Below are 13,720 nucleotides of genomic sequence, written 5' to 3' on the forward strand. Positions count from 1 at the left end.
GAGCTGCAGTTGTAGTAGTGGGAGGTGCAGTTGTTGTAGTGGGAGCTGCAGTTGTAGTAGTGGGTGCTGTAGTTGTTGTCGTGGGATCTGCAGTTGTAGTAGTAGGAGCTGCAGTTGTAGTAGTGGGAGCTGCAGTTGTAGTAGTGGGAGGTGTAGTTATTGTAGTAGGAGCTGCAGTTGTGGTGGTAGTGGGAGCTGCAGTTGTAGTAGTGGGAGCTTCAGTTATAGTAGTGGGTGCTGCAGTTGTTGTAGTGGGAGCTGCAGTTGTAGTAGTGGGAGCTTCAGTTATAGTAGTGGGAGCTGCAGTTGTAGTAGTGGGTGCTGTAGTTGTTGTCGTGGGATCTGCAGTTGTAGTAGTAGGAGCTGCAGTTGTAGTAGTGGGAGGTGCAGTTGTTGTAGTGGGAGCTGCAGTTGTAGTAGTGGGTGCTGTAGTTGTTGTCGTGGGATCTGCAGTTGTAGTAGTAGGAGCTGCAGTTGTAGTAGTGGGAGCTGCAGTTGTAGTAGTGGGAGGTGTAGTTATTGTAGTAGGAGCTGCAGTTGTGGTGGTAGTGGGAGCTGCAGTTGTAGTAGTGGGAGCTTCAGTTATAGTAGTGGGTGCTGCAGTTGTTGTAGTGGGAGCTGCAGTTGTAGTAGTGGGAGCTTCAGTTATAGTAGTGGGAGCTGCAGTTGTAGTAGTGGGTGCTGTAGTTGTTGTCGTGGGATCTGCAGTTGTAGTAGTAGGAGCTGCAGTTGTAGTAGTGGGAGGTGCAGTTGTTGTAGTGGGAGCTGCAGTTGTAGTAGTGGGTGCTGTAGTTGTTGTCGTGGGATCTGCAGTTGTAGTAGTAGGAGCTGCAGTTGTAGTAGTGGGAGGTGCAGTTGTTGTAGTGTTTGCTGGGGTAGTTGTGTTGTTTTGAGCTTTTCCTCCATTTGTAGTTATCAATGCTAAGATTATGATTTTAAAGATCTTGCTCTTCATGTTTTTTCTTCTTTGTCTCTGTCTGAGAAATGTAAGATGAACTCAACAAATTTCTGATTGTCAGACAGACATTAATATAGACACTCTGTCAGTGAATCAGAGAATGGAGTCAGATAAACTCACCAGGAAAATACAGAGCAATGAAATGATAGTGAGTCATTCAGACACATAGGCAGACAGAGACAGACAGACAAGGAGTCAAACATCACACAGAGAGTCATAGAGAACAGGTAAGCAGGAAGACATCAAGATCAAGTTTACTCATTGTAGAAAACAATAATAGTAAGACGAAGAATGTCATCATTAGTTTTTTAAATTTGCAATTTTTATCACTCTGTCTGACAGCATTTCTCTGTGGCTTTAATTGTTTGTTGTTGGTTTTCATGGTTTTCTTAGTAATATAATGACCAGCAGAGCTGGGAGACTTTGTGCGCTTGCCATTTGTTCACATTTTAACGAATTAGTGATATGTTGACATTGAGTACGTCAACACACAAATCTTCTTTTTTTGTCATTTACCTACCCTCCCCTCCCCCGGCAGCAGGATTAACTCGTCATTGGATCATCTGAAATGTCTGAGGAGGCACAACTATTTCCACTCAATGAAAACACAGGATGCATAATAATCTATAGTACAATTACACACAATGTTTTTGCTTCACTCTCAAGTTTTCAAATCATCAATGCATGAGATGTGTCACATTAAATACAATTTAACTGTAAACTGATACACATAGGCAGGTTTGTGTGTGTGTGTGTGTGTCTGTGTGTGTGTGGTTTAAATCGATTCCTTGTGAATTAATTAGTATCGCCCACCATCCCAAAAAATGCTGTGCAGATGTTACAAGATAATCTTGGTATATCATATCGTGAGTGTCTGTGTCTCAGGTAAAATGTTATATTACAGATTTTTAAATGTTCATTTTGTTCCAGGATCTACATACTGCATATTTTTACAGGGTCTATTCTATTACTTTTAAAATACCATGTTCTTAATGTCATATCATAATATCTGTCTTACTTTACTTGATAGGAACTAGTATTGAAAAGCCTTAGAGATGTTTAACTCGCCCCTGTCCTGCTGCAGCAAACTAGAGTAGAGGTCTTCACAGGTCCAAAAATGTGTGCCTGAACCTGAAGAGACCCGGAAATGTGCTACCCGAACCCGACCCGGACCTGTCTATTATTTGAATGTTTGGACCCAGACCCGTGCAGAACCGAGAAATGCCGAAAATGTACTACCCGGACCAGACTCGGACCCGACTATTATTTGAAATCTGGACCCGGACCCGACCGGCACACAGACCCAATTGAACCTGATCGGCACAGATCCCACAGCTAATCGCTATTAAAAAGTTAAGTTACAAGTTGTGAAAATAAAACTTTGTGTCTTACCTAATGTAACGTTAGTAGCTTCTCTCCTGTCACGGTGGCGGAGGACAAACGCGACTTTGCAGCTTTGCAGTTTATTTGTATCTCTGTTTGCCCTTTTGAATTAAGCACTGCTGGTTCAGTGCCAGGGCGCTGACGTTGCATTACTAATCTGTGTCTGCCATAGATTTAGATACAAAGCGAACAAACTCCAACCACGGTATCTCAAAAATCGCGCCGACGCCCATAATGCACTTCGGTTTACGTCATCTGTCAAACACCGATATGGCGGAATAAGTCCCACCTTCTAAATAAAAGAGCCAATCGTCAATTGGTAAAGTCATCGCCTCACTCAGGTATTACACACAATTTTAAACAGACCCGGGACCCGAAGTACAAGAATTGGACCATTTAAAATATGGACCCGAACCCGTACGGGCCCCGGGTCGGGTCCCAGGTCCTCGGGTTCGGGTGGACCCTTGAAGACCTATAATCTAGAGGATGGCGTAGCACGTATAGCCCATAGGGGGCACTACATTAAAGAATGTGTGTATATAACAATTCGCCACTTTAACCCCTGTGTGTGTGAGTGTTGTATGTTGCTGTACGACATGACATGAGGTCAATCATTGGTATGGAGGGCAGAGACTTGTCCTGCACAATTGTTGCTTTACAGTCTGTTGTTATTGAACATTGCTGTTGCTGCTTTATAATGGTATTAGGTCATGGATTATTGTTCTGAGTTATCGTCCTTGCTGTCTACACCGTGGGCACATTGTCGTGTGTTTTTGCACTGAGCCATGGTGAGCTGAAGACAAAATCATGTTTTATGTTACATGTAATGAACAACAAAGCTTGATTGATTTATTTTGATAATGTGGTTATTTTCATAAGCTTTGAACACCACCTGTAGTGATAGATATTCATTGTCTCCAGTAGATGGCAACAATGTGTCTATTTTCACCCTGTGTCACATGCAGTTTAATATACTATATATATATATATATATATATATATATATATATATATATATATATATATATATACAATAACTGTAATTACAACTGATAATAAAGTATAAAATTTGATTTCTGTTCCCTAATTTATTTGCTAGTTTTATTTTATTTACTAATTCAATATGTATATGCACACCCCCCCCCCTTTCTTTAGTAATTCAACTGTGTACTTATTTAGTTATGTATGTAGTCAGGCAGTTGATTACCATGCTCTTGTTTACTGATTATTTATGTCTGCCTTTATGTGTTATTACTTATGTGTACTATTGATTCAGTTAGTAATGTTCCTGTGTACTTACTTTATTATTTATAGTTGAATTAATTTGTTTAGTCATGTAGGCACTTGTTTGCTGAATGTCTGCATATTTGCATATTTCTACTATGGAACTATTTCAATTATTGCATGTTTCTCCGAGACAACCATTCATCTCTCTCCGCTGTTTACAGTCCGTCATGTCCTCGTCGCTGTTGTGTGTCTTTTCCACCCGCATGACTTCTGGAAAGCAGGTCCCTTACGAGCAACCTGCACGGGCTGGAATCTATATCTGCAGCTCTCTTCACAAGAATCCACAGCCTTTTATTACCGTCTGTGTCGACAAACTAGTTCTGCTTAAACCCCCCCCCCAAAAAAAAAAAAAAACTAAGATAAAACTAATGAGTGGTATAACACACAGACACACAGAGAGATATATATAGAGAGAGAATCTCTAAATCAGTTATATTTCGAGATATCTCTAAATCATTTAAAGATATCTGCAAATATTTCAAGAAATCTTCTAATAATTCCAGATATCTTCAAATATTTCAAGATATCTCTAAATCATTTAAAGATGGTGTTTCCATCACGTGTTACTGCTCACATTATATAAATGTTCTGACCCCCCCAACATGTTGTTTTTACCTCTTTCGGGGGTCCAAGTCTTAATTAGGGGGGTTAAATCCCCCCAATCTCCCCCATAATTCGAACCCTGGATTTAGAGATGTCTCAAAATATTTGAAGATATCTTGAAATGCATTTAGAGATATCTCTAAATGCTAGTTTGGCTTGCCATAGTAAACATGTCGCTTAAATGGTTTCAGAGAAAACTTGGGGATTAACCCTCTTCCCCATCTTTTCCCTTCGTCTCTCTGTCGGTCCATTTTCCCCTCTCCCCATCCCATGTCCTCTCCCTCCCCCCTCTCTTCCTCTCCCCTGCATGTCAGTATATCTCCCTTTGTCTTCAACTGATTTAATGTCATCTGCTCCAGTGATAGTCCGCTAGCTATCATTCAGGGAGGCTTCCCGGGCAGACGACAGCTCTGTCTGTCTGTCCCTCTGAGTCCTTATGTCTGTCTCTGTCTCTGTCTCTCTGCCTGCCTGTATCTGCTTCTGTCCCTCAGTGTCATTCTCTGTCCCTTTGTCTCTGTCTTTCTGTGCCTCAGAGACATTCAGGGAGGCTTCCCTGGCAGACGACAGCTCTGTCTGTCCCTCTGAGTCCTTTTGTCTCTGTCTCCATCTCTCTGCCTGCCTGTATCTGCTTCTGCCCCTCAATGTCTTTCTCTCTGACTGCCTGTACCTGCCTGTGTCTTAGACTGAGGGCAAAAAGAAACCTCTAACACAATGCTAAACCTGCCTGACAGTCAGTAAGACTTTGACTTTTGCAAAGCCTCGCCTACAGACGTCTAACCTGATACAGTCACCCTCCTGCTGCCAGGCACGGTCAGGATGACTCAAGCACAACGCCGATTTCTCCGCTATCTCGGCAGATTACACAGCGCGACATAATTGGATGTAATTAGATGACAGTTGTTTGCATTTACTTGTATGCAGTAGTATTGTCAACAGCAGCAGTAGTAGAACCAGCACTTGCAATAGTAGTACCCGCAGCAGTAGGAAACAGAAACGAGATACCTGTATTATATTACTCCTCGACCACATCAAAACTTTCCACTACCGCAAACTCCAGACCCGCACCAGCCGCATTTGAGTCCATTTCTGATAACTCCCTCGAGTGTAACACAGTAAATAAAACAGTGCAGTCCAGTCTGCGCCTCAGCACTGCGGTATAGTGCAGTCCAGCCAGTAACTCTCCAGCACTACAGAGCAATTAAGTCACTGACAGTACAGGGCGATTCACTAATTAATCAAAAATTCAGGTTGTGTATGGGAGCAGGTTCTTATTATTTTAGTACTATTATTTCATCTAAATTAAATAATGTCGACTGATAAGCTAACTGCCAACAGTGAATGAAAGGAGGGTTTTGTCTGCTGTATCAGTTTCTCTAGTTCTCTCTCTCTCTCTCTCTGTCCCTCTGACTTTCTGTCTATCTGTTCTTGTTGTTGATGTTTCTTGCTGTTGTTTTTTCTGACTACCGAACGCAAAGGTAATACCGAGAGAGAGAGAGAGACACTTTATACACAGAGCAAAATCACCAGTGTGGCACTGTCAGAAGTTATTGGGCACTGGCACACACTCACAATCTCACACACGCATCTCTTGTGAAAAGATGACAAGTCAGTTAACAAAATTAATTCAAATTAATTCAAAATAACTATATATTCACATCCATTTTTAATGCAAACCTGGCACATATTAATACATCAATTAATTATGATTAATAATAATGATATATAAATAGACAAGCAGTCATATAAATCAATTCAATATACATACACCTGCAAATACGAGCGTATATTGGATGAAGGCACTTATTCATCAATAATTATGAATAATAATGATAAATACATAATCAAAAATACATATTCAAATGAATAAATACGCTCATATTTTCAGGTGTGTGTATAGTGTTTATTTATTTGATTATGTATTTATGTATAGACCTATATTTTGACATTTCTTACCTGCTGAATGTAATAAAATCCTACTCGTCAAGGTACCACCGCCAATCCGGGACGCTTCTCCTTCTCCGCTGTCTTCTGTGGAGGATGCACTTCAGACAGACACACAATTTAGCTATTGCTCCAGAACTAGGGACGTATATTCACTATATATATATATATATATATATATATACATACTCTGGCACCTTCCCAACTCTGTCAGTACCTCCACAACCCTCCCATCCCATTCACAACCACCACACCCTACACCCCACCAACATATTTGACGTTTATTTGTTACTCAAAGAATTCTTTACGCTCTTTACTTCCTTTTTTCAACATGAGAAAAAACCTGAAGTTAATCTAGATAGTCCACAATCCTGGTTAATAGTAGGTTCCCTATAAAAACAAACAAACACACACAATGGCATGAATTAACCACACAGCCTTAGCGTGAGTGTGGGAGCGTCCATCAGTGACTGTGCCGGTTGTTGCTTTTCACATTCCGCTTGGTGCTGATTCAGACACTGAGTTCTGGCCAGAGCTGCTCTACAGCCCAGCGCACTGCACAGAGGGGTCTTCACTGCGCCTGTCCGGCACTGACAGTGTCCCTACGAAACACCAGGAGGATACCTTCAGTATATTCAAAGAAACTTACAATTCAATTATAAATACACATCATAAAGCTATGAGGGGTCGTTTAGGAAATAATTCAGACTTTTTGTGCACATACGTATGAAACACTCTCACACACATATTAAATTGAATTAAATGCTCACACATACATGTAAGAAACATATGAAGAAACATAAGAAAGTGTCCAATCGAGAGGAGGCCATTCGCCCCATCATGCTCGCTTGGTGTCCATTAATAACTGAGTGATCCAACACTCTTAGAAGTAATGTGTTGAAATTGTACACAGAAAATGTGTTAATAGTCCCATGACACATTGTGTGTTGTTTTCTACACAATATGTGCAGGGTACTGTCTTTCTTCTAACACAATCGAAGTGTGTTATTTATTTATAACCACAATCCTCTGTGAAATCTCAACCAACCGCTTCCACACGCCCTTCACTGAGGACAGCGCTGAGTGTCTGAACTGTCTACAAAACCTGCTCTGTGGCCACGACATTATGAGAGGTGAGAAACATTAATTTATTTTAATCCTTAGTTTGTGTTCTGTGTGAGTTAATTTTACAATTGTAACAAAAGTAATTGATTGTCGTATTAGTACGGAAGAGCCCTGGGGCCATGTGAAACAAAACCCCTCCGAAATTGGACTCGAAATTTAAACACGTAATCTCTCAAGGTCGGGTTTACAGGATGCATTGCTGTTTTGTTTTTCTTGAGCATGGCCCAGGCTCTTCCGTACAGTAGATATACTGTGTGGACGATGATTATTATTATTTTTTTTATAGGGTTCTAGTGTTACGTTGGCGATTCGATTTTTCTAGAAGGACAGCTTATAGTAGTAGTATAGTAATAGTTATATACCCACTATTTAAACATAATATTAAAGTACAATATGCCTGAAGCCTCACTATGACGTTCAGTGACGCAGGAGACCCAGGTCTGAGTCCCCGCCCCACAAGCAGGAACCACCACTGCGTTACAATGTGTTTATATATTGTGTATCATAAACACCTCTAAACTGGCCATTGTCAATCTAGTGTTGGCAAACGACACCATCCGCCTACATCAACTACAAGAGCAAGCCATCGCAGATCACACAACCTTGTATAATATCAGCCATGTCAGTATGTCGACACTCTGCCGTATCTCGCGTCAACACCAGCTTTCGATGACGCAGCTGTACAGGGATCCATTGAGTTCTCCATCACCATGCCACCCTAGGTCCCTACAATACTGACCACATAATCACATTTCTGGATGCACTACATAATGCAGTTGTACAGGACGGACCAGAGCAGCCCAGGTTTGTTGTCATCTGGGATAATGTTAGTTTCCACCGGACTGCTCTGGTCAGGGACTGGTTCACCAACCACAATAACTTCACAGTTGTATACTTGCCCCCTTACTCCCCATTTCTCAATCCGATTGAGGAATTGGAAAGTGTATGACCGCCAACCACATGCCCGCCTGCCTCTTCTGCAAGCAATGGAAGAGGATGTGGAGACATTGAGGTGGGGTCCCTCCAGGGTTGGATCCGGCACGCAAGGCGATATTTTCCCCGTTGCCAACCAGGGATGACATTGCTTGTGATGTGGATGAGGTGATGTGGCCAGACCCTAACAGAAGGCCGAATCCATACACCATCCACCCCATCCCTTACAGTGCCTTACAATACTATTTTTTGTTTACCATTGCACTATAATTGTACTGTAATTATTTTTGTTTCCGTGAGTTTACAGTAACATTGTATTGATTACTGAACTGTAATTCTACTTTTCTTTGTGTGTTTTTGTTGTTGTAAAAACCTGCAATGGCAAAAAAATAAGCTGTATATATTTTTTTCTGAAGCCTTTCTATTTCTGTGTTCATTGAAATGTGAGTAGATGTACTGTACTGGAACAATCTTTCACAGAAGCCTGTATGAGAAAATTACAAAGGTATACAAAGTACTGAAGACAGCAGTGTTTTGTGTAAAGTACATCAGTGTGTTGTTGCTGCTTTGAAAGAGTGATTCTAATGGAGCATGTGTGTATCATTTTGTTGCAAAAATGCCATTTTGAAAAAGGATTGTTAGGTTTTGATTGCAGAGTTTCATTTTGACATAGAAGTGAGATGTTTATCTCCAAGTGTTGTGTCTTATTTGGCTTGTGTGTAGAGTTTTGACACAATGAGCCAAATTCCACAACAAGTGTGTAAGCAATCGCAAAAAACTGGAAGAAAGAAAACAAAGAAAACCACTAACCTTAGTCATTGGTAAACACCTATACAACTTAAGGCATTCAATAATTACAAGCTGTATTTATTCTATATTTATACCAATAGTAATTAAGGCACAGACTGCACATCTTTAATATACTGACCCTAACATTGGTAAAATAATATAATCATTGGAATTTGAACTAATTTTTTGACATGATTGGGTAAGATAGTTTTATAAGAATGGTTTGTTAAATGTATTGTGATGTGCCTATTGTATATGTGATAATGGAGTTAGCCGATTGTGATTTATCCTTGTTTATAAAAAACATAATTGGATAATTTGATGGAATGTAATTGTTATTTAAAAGACACCTGTCATCGTAATTGTAATGGTTACCTGATGAAGACACAGTCGTATCGAAATGAGTAGGTATTCAATAAAATGAAAAGTTTTTTCACCCATACAAGTAACAGCCCAGTCTAAATCCCTAATAAGCGAGAGTGCGGCTACAAAATATTTTTATATACGTGTGTGTGTATATATTTAAAGATATATCATGTGTGCATAGATTATACATCAGTGAGCAATATGCTATGATAAGTTCCTCCTCACATCAGCAGCATGTTTGTGTCCCTGTGAGACATTGCTGAGATTCCTAGGGAGTCATCGCAAAGAGCTGTTTGATGTTCAGTCCACCTCTCCAGACAGAAGACTATGTAATACACATCACACTAGCTATTACGGGTGACGTCAGTGGACAGACATCTACACACGCAGTCTGCTGTAAAAACAGCCGGCTATAGCGCAGGAATGACATGAATGGGGGCTACAACTCTTTAGTTTTAGTGTCACTGGCCCCGAACACCCTAACCACAGACTACGCCACTGATTTTTATCCCGAGTCAGAGAACTCAAAGCTACACCCTCCCCCGCACAGGACATTTGGATCTCGGCACACCAGCAGGACTCCAGGTACAAGTATAGGCCTATCCAGCAAGAATTTTATTACAGTTAATATACAATACAGAAACCCCAAATTTACGAGCAAGAGAAATCATTCAAAAAGGGAATGCAATTTAATAACTAAACTAAAACCTAAAATCTAAAAACCATAAAACTAATGCCCCTAACTAAAACTAAGCATTTCCCCATAGCGGCCAGAGAGAACATGACAGAAACATCTATAAAAACATAGCACACTTAACTCACGTTAAAGTTAAAGTGCCAAGGAAGATGCATCACATTTCTCTCATCCCCTACCTATCCCTCTCGTTGTCATAAAAAGCCCTCCAGATCACTCACACTCCTACGTATGGCTAGTCCAATACTTCCTTTAGTGGCAGCAGGGGTCTGGAGCTCTCTCCACCTACTTCTTCCGGCTGGTGCGCTCTCTCGGCTGGGATACCGGGCTACAGAAGACAGGGGCATGAGGCTCGTGGGTACACGGCCCTTCCCACCCATCCATGGGCCCCCGGGACGGAAGGCCGGTTACCCCCTCTTAAACCGCCTCTCATCCCTGCCTTCACTGCAGGCAACCCCCCGGTCCCTCTCCTGCCCAGAGAGAGCCACCGCCTTCTCCCCTGCTTCTCTGATGCTCTGCCTCTCGCTGCCCCTTCTTCTAGGCTCCTCTTGCCTAGTAGACCCCGTCTTTTATCACCCCACGTGGGTCAGGGCGCAGCTGGGAAGAATCAGTCAAAAGTGCCCTGTTAGTTTGTGAAAAAAACGTGATTAGATTAAAAAAAACAAAAAAACAATTAGGATTTTGTGAAAAACTAAATGTGAGTCAAGTATTTAAACAAAAATACACAAAGTGCAAAAAGAAAACATACATTTATAATAAAACAATAAATAATCATAAGGAATCAAAACCAGTGTAATATCGAGCCATCACCATATGTGACATTAGAAGATAAGAACATCAGACAGTGTCCAATCGAGTGGAGCCCATTCGCCCCATCGTGCTCGTTTGGTGTCCATTAATAACTAAGTGATCAAGGATCCTATCCAGTCTGTTTTTGAATGTTCCCAAATTGTCTCTTCAGCCACATCGCTGGGGAGTTTGTTCAGATTGTGACGCCTCTCTGTGTGAAGAAGTGTCTCCTGTTTTCTGTCTTGAATGCCTTGAAGCCCAATTTCCATTTGTGTCCCCAGGTGCGTGTGTCCCTGCTGATCTGGAAAAGCTCCTCTGGTTTGATGTGGTCAATGCCTTTCATGATTTTGAAGACTTGGATCAAGTCCCCACGTAGTCTCCTCTGTTCCAGGGTGAAAAGGTTCAGTTCCTCAGTCTCTCAGTAGGACATTCCCTTCAGACCTGGAATAAGTCTGGTTGCTCTCCTCTGAACTGTCTCTAGAGCAGCGATATCTTTCTTGAAGTGTGGAGCCCAGAACTGTCCACAGTATCCAGATGAGCTCTAACTAGTGCATTGTACAGTCTGAACATCACTGCCCTTGTTCTCAATTCTACACTTTTGACAATATACCCCAGCATTGTGTTTGCCTTTTTTATTGCTTCCCCACATTGTTTGGATGGAGAAAGTGAGGAGTCCACATAGACTCCTAGGTCTTTCTCATGCGTTACTTCATCTAGTTCTGTTCCTCCCATAGTGTAATTATAGTGGACATTTTTGTTACCTGCATGTAATACCTTGCACTTGTCCACATTGAATTTCATCTGCCAGGTGTCGGCCCACAACTGAATATTATCTAAGTTCCTCTGAATAGCCTGTGCTGCCGAGATTGTATCTGCTGAGCCACCTATTTTAGTATCATCTGCAAATTTGACAAGTTTGCTAACTATCCCAGAGTCCAAATCATTACAGTTTTTTGCGATTGCTTACACACTGAAAGTGAATGCTTAGACAAAAGCATCAAAACCTTAACTTCTGTAACCATGCCTTAAACAAATGCACCAAAAGTACAAACACATTTTCTGCTTTGCACTTTGTTTGCAATTCTGCAGCACACTTTCAAAACACTACACACTGTTTCTTACATTAGACACTTCATTCAATAATGAAATCTATTGCAATCATTGGGAAAACACTTCTATTCAAAATGCAAAACATTCCTGAAATTGGCAACACACACAAATAGACCTCAAGTAAGCTCACCTCTTGTGAGAACTTTGCAAATATGGAGGCAGTGAGAGTGAGAGTGAGAGTGAGAGAGAGAGGAAGAGGAAGAGGGAGAGGGAGAGGAAGAGGAAGAGAGAGAGAGGAGGAAGAGGACGAGGACAAGGACGAGAAGAACAAAGAAGGGGACCAGGCAATAGACGGAGACATATTTCCGATGACATTAGGGCCACTTTGGTGGACCATGTCATAAATCCTGTCCTGATGATGAGGGAGGCTGGGCAGAGAGTCCAGCCCAACTTGAGTCGCTACACGGTAGCATCCATAATATGGACATTTAGACTGGAGAACAGGTGTGTCTTCAACTTTCTACACTAGACTGTACCTATGCCATTGTTGCCATCATAGTACAATACAATGTAGTCCTACAATATCAGGTCTATGCTCCTCAGTGAACAAAAAAAAATAGGTCTAGTGCTGTGAAGTACATGTAATACAGTTTTGATGTTTCTGTGTACAGTATGAGAGTACAGTATGTAAAAAAGAACCTAACCAATGACATCATATTCTTGCATTTTCTACAGAACTGACGACCTCCTGAGGTTGAACCCATGAACAGGAACTGGCCATTGTCAATCTAGTGTTGGCAAACAACACCATCTGCCTACATCAACTACGAGAGCAAATCATCGCAGATCACACAACATTGCATAATATCAGCCGTGTCAGTATGTCGACACTCTGCCGCATCTTGCGTCAACACCAGCTTTCGATGACGCAGCTGTACAGGGATCCATTTGAGAGGAACAGCGTTAGAGTCAAAGACCTTCGCTATGACTATGTGCAAGAAAGTGTCACTGTACTATACTGTAATACAGTAATGGCAGTAGATTGTGTCCTACTGGCACTGCATAGATACATTCAGACAAAGCAGTATGTTGACCCAGGCAGGTGCCCTAGGCAGGGGGTTGTCTGTGGGGGCACCTGCCTTCCCTGTAGCTTGTAGTTTTGTGTCTGACCCAACCCACCCCCCTCCTTGTGTGAAAATGTAGACATTGTAGTCCTGTGTTTTGAGTTACACCATATTCACGGTACAGTGTTTGCATTTTCTGTTACAGAGAGTCCTGGATTTTGATGCAGCTGCACAGCCTCATAAGTTCATTTTCATTGATGAAGCTGGATTCAATCTAGCTAAAACCAGGTGTCAGGGCTGAAATGTTATAGGACAAAGAGCCATTGTGAATGTCCCTGGGCAGCGCAGGGGAAATATCACCTTGTGTGCTGCCATTAGTCTGAAATGCCATGCCACCCTAGGTCCCTACAATACTGACCACATAATCACATTTCTGGATGCACTACATAATGCAGTTGTACAGGACGGACCAGAGCAGCCCAGGTTTGTTGTCATCTGGGATAATGTTAGTTTCCACCGGACTGCTCTGGTCAGGGACTGGTTCACCAACCACAATAACTTCACAGTTGTATACTTGCCCCCTTACTCCCCATTTCTCAATCCGATTGAGGAATTGGAAAGTGTATGACCGCCAACCACATGCCCGCCTGCCTCTTCTGCAAGCAATGGAAGAGGATGTGGAGACATTGAGGTGGGGTCCCTCCAGGGTTGGATCCGGCACGCAAGGCGATATTTTCC

The sequence above is a fragment of the Amia ocellicauda genome, chromosome 12 (assembly GCF_036373705.1).
Source record: "Amia ocellicauda isolate fAmiCal2 chromosome 12, fAmiCal2.hap1, whole genome shotgun sequence".
In the NCBI taxonomy this organism is placed as follows: domain Eukaryota; kingdom Metazoa; phylum Chordata; class Actinopteri; order Amiiformes; family Amiidae; genus Amia; species Amia ocellicauda.